This window comes from Lolium perenne, chromosome 1 (assembly GCF_019359855.2).
Source record: "Lolium perenne isolate Kyuss_39 chromosome 1, Kyuss_2.0, whole genome shotgun sequence".
NCBI lineage: Eukaryota > Viridiplantae > Streptophyta > Magnoliopsida > Poales > Poaceae > Lolium > Lolium perenne.
Genome location: NC_067244.2, coordinates 72,636,681 through 72,643,115, shown reverse-complemented (window position 1 = coordinate 72,643,115; position 6,435 = coordinate 72,636,681).

Here is a 6,435-nt window from a genome sequence, read left to right as displayed (position 1 = left end):
TTTCAAAATCAAAGCTCTAGCACAAATATAGCAATCGATGCTTTCCTCTTTGAAGGACCATTCTTTTACTTTTATGTTGAGTCAGTTCACCTATCTCTCTCCACCTCAAGAAGCAAACATTTGTGTGAACCGTGCATTGATTCTTACATACTTGCTTATTGCACTTGTTATATTACTTTGCATTGACAACTATCCATGAGATATACATGTTACAAGTTGAAAGCAACCGCTGAAACTTAATCTTCCATTGTGTTGCTTCAATGCCTTTACTTTGAATTATTGCTTTATGAGTTAACTCTTATGCAAGACTTATTGATGCTTGTCTTGAAGTGCTATTCATGAAAAGTCTTTGCTATATGATTCACTTGTTTACTCATGTCATATACATTGTTTTGATCGCTGCATTCATTACATGTGTTTACAATAGTATGATCAAGTTTATGATGGCATGTCACTCCAGAAATTATCTGTGTTATCGTTTTACCTGCTCGGGACGAGCAGAACTAAGCTTGGGGATGCTGATACGTCTCCGACGTATCGATAATTTCTTATGTTCCATGCCACATTATTGATGATATCTACATGTTTTATGCACACTTTATGTCATATTCGTGCATTTTCTGGAACTAACCTATTAACAAGATGCCGAAGTGCCAGTTCCTGTTTTCTGCTGTTTTTGGTTTCAGAAATCCTAGTAACGAAATATTCTCGGAATCGGACGAAATCAACGCCCAAGTTCCTATTTTCACCGGAAGCATCCAGAACACACGAGAACCGCCAGAGAAGGGGGACAGGGCCACTAAACCACACCCCGGCGCGGCCAGGGGGGGCGCGCCCCCCTATGGTTTGGGCAGCCCGTGGCCCCTCCGACTCTGACTCTTCGCCTATTTAAGCCGTCGTGACCTAAAACATCGATACCAATTGACGAAAACCACAGAAACCTTCCAGAGCCGCCGCCATCGCGGAGCCAAGATCTGGGGGACAGGAGTCTCTGTTCCGGCACGCTGCCGGAGCGGGGAAGTGCCCCCGGAAGGCTTCTCCATCGACACCGCTGCCATCTCCACCGCCATCTTCATCACCGCTGCTGCTCCCATGAGGAGGGAGTAGTTCTCCATCGAGGCTCGGGGCTGTACCGGTAGCTATGTGGCTCATCTCTCCCATGTACCTCAATACAATAATCTCATGAGCTGCTTTACATGATTGAGATTCATATGAGTTTGTATCACAATTTATCTATGTGCTACTCTAGCAAAGTTATTAAAGTAGTTCTATTCCTCCTGCACGTGTGTAAAGGTGACAGTGTGTGCACCGTGTTAGTACTTGGTTTATGCTATGATCATGATCTCTTGTAGATTGCGAAGTTAACTATTGCTATGATAATATTGATGTGATCTATTCCTCCTACATATGCATGAAGGTGACAGTGTGCATGCTATGTTAGTACTTGGTTTAGTCTTTTGATCTATCTTATACTATAAGGTTACTTAAATATGAACAAATTGTGGAGCTTGTTAACTCCGGCATTGAGGGTTCGTGTAATCCTACGCAATGCGTTCATCATCCAACAAGAGTGTAGAGTATGCATTTATCTATTCTGTTATGTGATCAATGTTGAGAGTGTCCACTAGTGAAAGTGTAATCCCTAGGCCGTGTTCCTAAATACTGCTGCGTTACTACTGCTTGTTTACTGTTTCACCGTGTTACTACTGCTGCAATACTACCACCATCAACTACACGCCAGCAAGCTATTTTCTGGCACCGTTGCTACTGCTCATACTTATTCATACCACCTGTATTTCACTATCTCTTCGCCGAACTAGTGCACCTATTAGGTGTGTTGGGGACACAAGAGACTTCTTGCTTTGTGGTTGCAGGGTTGCATGAGAGGGATATCTTTGACCTCTTCCTCCCTGAGTTCGATAAACCTTGGGTGATCCACTTAAGGGAAAACTTGCTGCTGTTCTACAAACCTCTGCTCTTGGAGGCCCAACACTGTCTACAGGAAAAGGAGGGGAAAGTAGACATCAAGCCACGATACGGAAAACCTTCCAGAGACGCCGCCGCCGCCAATCCCATCTCGGGGGATTCAGGAGATCGCCTCCGGCACCCTGCCGGAGAGGGGAATCATCTCCCGGAGGACTCTTCACCGCCATGGTCGCCTCCGGAGTGATGAGTGAGTAGTTCACCCCTGGACTATGGGTCCATAGCAGTAGCTAGATGGTCGTCTTCTCCTTATGTGTTTCATTGTTGGATCTTGTGAGCTGCCTAACATGATCAAGATCATCTATCTGTAATGCTATATGTTGTGTTTGTCGGGATCCGATGGATAGAGAATACTATGTTATGTTGATTATCAATCTATTACCTATGTGTTGTTTATGATCTTGCATGCTCTCCGTTATTAGTAGAAGCTCTGGCCAAGTTTTTGCTCTTAACTCCAAGAGGGAGTATTTATGCTCGATAGTGGGTTCATGCCTCCATTAAATCTGGGATAGTGACAGAAAGTTCTAAGGTTGTGGATGTGATGTTGCCACTAGGGATAAAACATTGATGCTATGTCCGAGGATGTAGTTATTGATTACATTACGCACCATACTTAATGCAATTGTCTGTTGTTTGCAACTTAATACTGGTAGGGGTTCGGATGATAACCTGAAGGTGGACTTTTTAGGCATAGATGCATGCTGGATAGCGGTCTATGTACTTTGTCGTAATGCCCAATTAAATCTCACTATACTTATCATATCATGTATGTGCATTGTCATGCCCTCTCTATTTGTCAATTGCCCGACTGTAATTTATTCACCCAACATGCTATTTATCTTATGGGAGAGACACCTCTAGTGAACTGTGGACCCCGGTCCATTCTTTTACATTAAATACAATCTACTGCAATACTTGTTTTACTGTTTTCTGCAAACAATCATCATCCACACTATACATCTAATCCTTTGTTACAGCAAGCCGGTGAGATTGACAACCTCACTGTTTCGTTGGGGCAAAGTACTTTGGTTGTGTTGTGCAGGTTCCACGTTGGCGCCGGAATCCCTGGTGTTGCGCCGCACTACATCTCGCCGCCATCAACCTTCAACGTGTTTCTTGGCTCCTCCTGGTTCGATAAACCTTGGTTTCTTTCTGAGGGAAAACTTGCTACTGTGTGCAACATACCTTCCTCTTGGGGTTCCCAACGAACGTGTGTGTTACACGCCATCAAGCATATTTTCTGGCGCCGTTGCCGGGGAGATCAAGACACGCTGCAAGGGAAGTCTCCACAATCCAATCTCTTTACTCTGTTTTTGTCTTGCTTTATTTTATTTACTTTGTTTGCTGCATTATATCAAAACACAAAAAAATTAGTTGCTAGCTTTACTTTATTTACTATCTTGTTCTTTATATCAAAAACACAAAAAAATTGCATTTACTTTATTTACTTTTTGTTTATTTCATCATGTTTCCTCCTAAGTACACTCTAAAAGACATACCGGTAGGCCGAGGGTCTATAATTGGGAGAGATAATATAGAAGATTTTTTCACTCATGTTAGTACCACTGAAGATTTTGAAGATAGACACTTGGTAGAACTTGCTCCTACTTATGAAATTGCTGTTGCTTCTTTAGTTCACATGTTGGAAACTAAATTTGTTAATCTTAATCCTATAATCCAACACATGTTTCTCACACTCGGTGATATGGAAGAAGGGGAAAAGAAAGATTTTGTTTTAGAAACCCTTCTTAAAGAATTTGGAGGTGTAGCAAGAGAGGCTAGAAAGGTCTTTACTAAATACAATATGCTTGGCTCTTATACCAATTTTGTTAGTATCCTTGAAAAGATGGACATGGAGAGAGTTAGGTACACTAATAATATTAATGACGGTGGGGAGATTAAGACAACAATACCTTGTAAGCTCCTGGGAATGAATGACGCTCTAGAGAATAACTATGGTTGGCTTGTTCCCGAAAATTTGTTTGATGAGGATACCAAGCCTAAGTATAATGAAAAAGGAGCCTCTGAAACTTACATAGATAAGATAAAATGCATAGTTGAGAAAACTCCCAACACCTATATTGATGCTTCATCTTTTGATGTTACTTGATATACACTTTCTGCGCCTAGCTGAAAGGCGTTAAAGAAAAGCGCTTATGGGAGACAACCCATGTTTTTACTACAGTACTTTTATTTTATATTTGAGTCTTGGAAGTTGTTACTACTGTAGCAACCTCTCCTTATCTTAGTTTTGTGCATTGTTGTGCCAAGTAAAGTTTTTGATAGTAAGGTTCATACTAGATTTGGATTACTGCGCAGAAACAGATTTCTTTGCTGTCATGAATTTCGACCTGCCTCTCTGTAGGTAGCTCAGAAAAATATGCCAATTTACGTGCGTGATCCTCAGATATGTACGCAACTTTCATTCAATTTGGGCATTTTCATTTGAGCAAGTCTGTGCCATTTTAAAATTCGTCTTTACGAACTGTTCTGTTTTGACAGATTCTGCCTTTTATTTCGCATTGCCTCTTTTGCTATGTTGGATGAATTTCTTTGTTCCATTAATGTCCAGTAGCTTTGTGCAATGTCCAGAAGTGTTAAGAATGATTATGTCACCTCTGAACATGTGAATTTTTATTATGCACCAACCCTCTAATGAGTTGTTTCGAGTTTGGTGTGGAGGAAGTTTTCAAGGATCAAGAGAGGGAGATGATACAATATGATCAAGGAGAGTGAAAGCTCTAAGCTTGGGGATGCCCCGGTGGTTCACCCCTGCATATTTTAAGAAGACTCAAACGTCTAAGCTTTGGGATGCCCAAGGCATCCCCTTCTTCATCGACAACATTATCAGGTTCCTCCCCTGAAACTATATTTTTATTCCATCACATCTTATGTACTTTGCTTGGAGCGTCGGTTTGTTTTTGTTTTTGTTTTTGTTTTTGTTTGAATAAAATGGATCCTAGCATTCATTGTGTGGGAGAGAGACACGCTCCGCTGTTGCATATGGACAAATATGTCCTTAGGCTTTACTCATAGTATTCATGGCGAATGTTGAATCTTCTTCGTTAAATTGTTATATGGTTGGAATCGGGAAATGCTACATGTAGTAATTCTAAAATGTCTTGAATAATTTGATACTTGGCAATTGTTGTGCTCATGTTTAAGCTCTTGCATCATATACTTTGCACCCATTAATGAAGAAATACATAGAGCTTGCTAAAATTTGGTTTGCATATTTGGTCTCTCTAAAGTCTAGATAATTTCTAGTATTGAGTTTGAACAACAAGGAAGACGGTGTAGAGTCTTATAATGTTTACAATATGTCTTTTATGTGAGTTTTGCTGCACCGGTTCATCCTTGTGTTTGTTTCAAATAACCTTGCTAGCCTAAACCTTGTATCGAGAGGGAATACTTCTCATGCATCCAAAATCCTTGAGCCAACCACTATGCCATTTGTGTCCACCATACCTACCTACTACATGGTATTTCTCCGCCATTCCAAAGTAAATTGCTTGAGTGCTACCTTTAAATTTCCATCATTCGCCTTTGCAATATATAGCTCATGGGACAAAATAGCCTTAAAAACTATTGTGGTATTGAATATGTACTTATGCACTTTATCTCTTATTAAGTTGCTTGTTGTGCGATAACCATGCTCCTGGGGACGCCACTAACTCTTTGTTGAATATCATGTGAGTTGCTATGCATGTCAGTCTTGTCTGAAGTAAGGGAGATTTACCACTCATTTAATGGTTAGAGCATGCATAATGTTAGAGAAGAACATTGGGCCGCTAACTAAAGCCATGAATCATGGTGGAAGTTTCAGTTTTGGACATATATCCTCAATCTCATATGAGAACATTAATTGTTGCTACATGCTTATGCATTAAAGAGGAGTCCATTATCTGTTGTCTATGATGTCCCGGTATGGATGTCTAAGTTGAGAATAATCAAAAGCGAGAAATCCAAATGCGAGCTTTCTCCTTAGACCTTTGTACAGGCGGCATAGAGGTACCCCTTTTTGACACTTGGTTAAAACATGTGTATTGCGATGATAATCCTGGTAATCCGAGCTAATTAGGACAAGGTGCGGGCACTATTAGTATACTATGCATGAGGCTTGCAACTTGTAAGATATAATTTACATGATACATATGCTTTATTACTACCGTTGACAAAATTGTTTCATGTTTTCAAAATAAAAGCTGTAGCACAAATATAGCAATCGATACTTTCCTCTTTGAAGGGCCTTTCTTTTACTTTTATGTTGAGTCAGTTCACCTATCTCTCTCCACCTCAAGAAGCAAACACTTGTGTGAACTGTGCATTGATTCCTACATACTTGCATATTGCACTTGTTATATTACTTTACATTGACAATATCCATGAGATATACATGTTATAAGTTGAAAGCAACCGCTGAAACTTAATCTTCCTTTGTGTTGCTTCAAT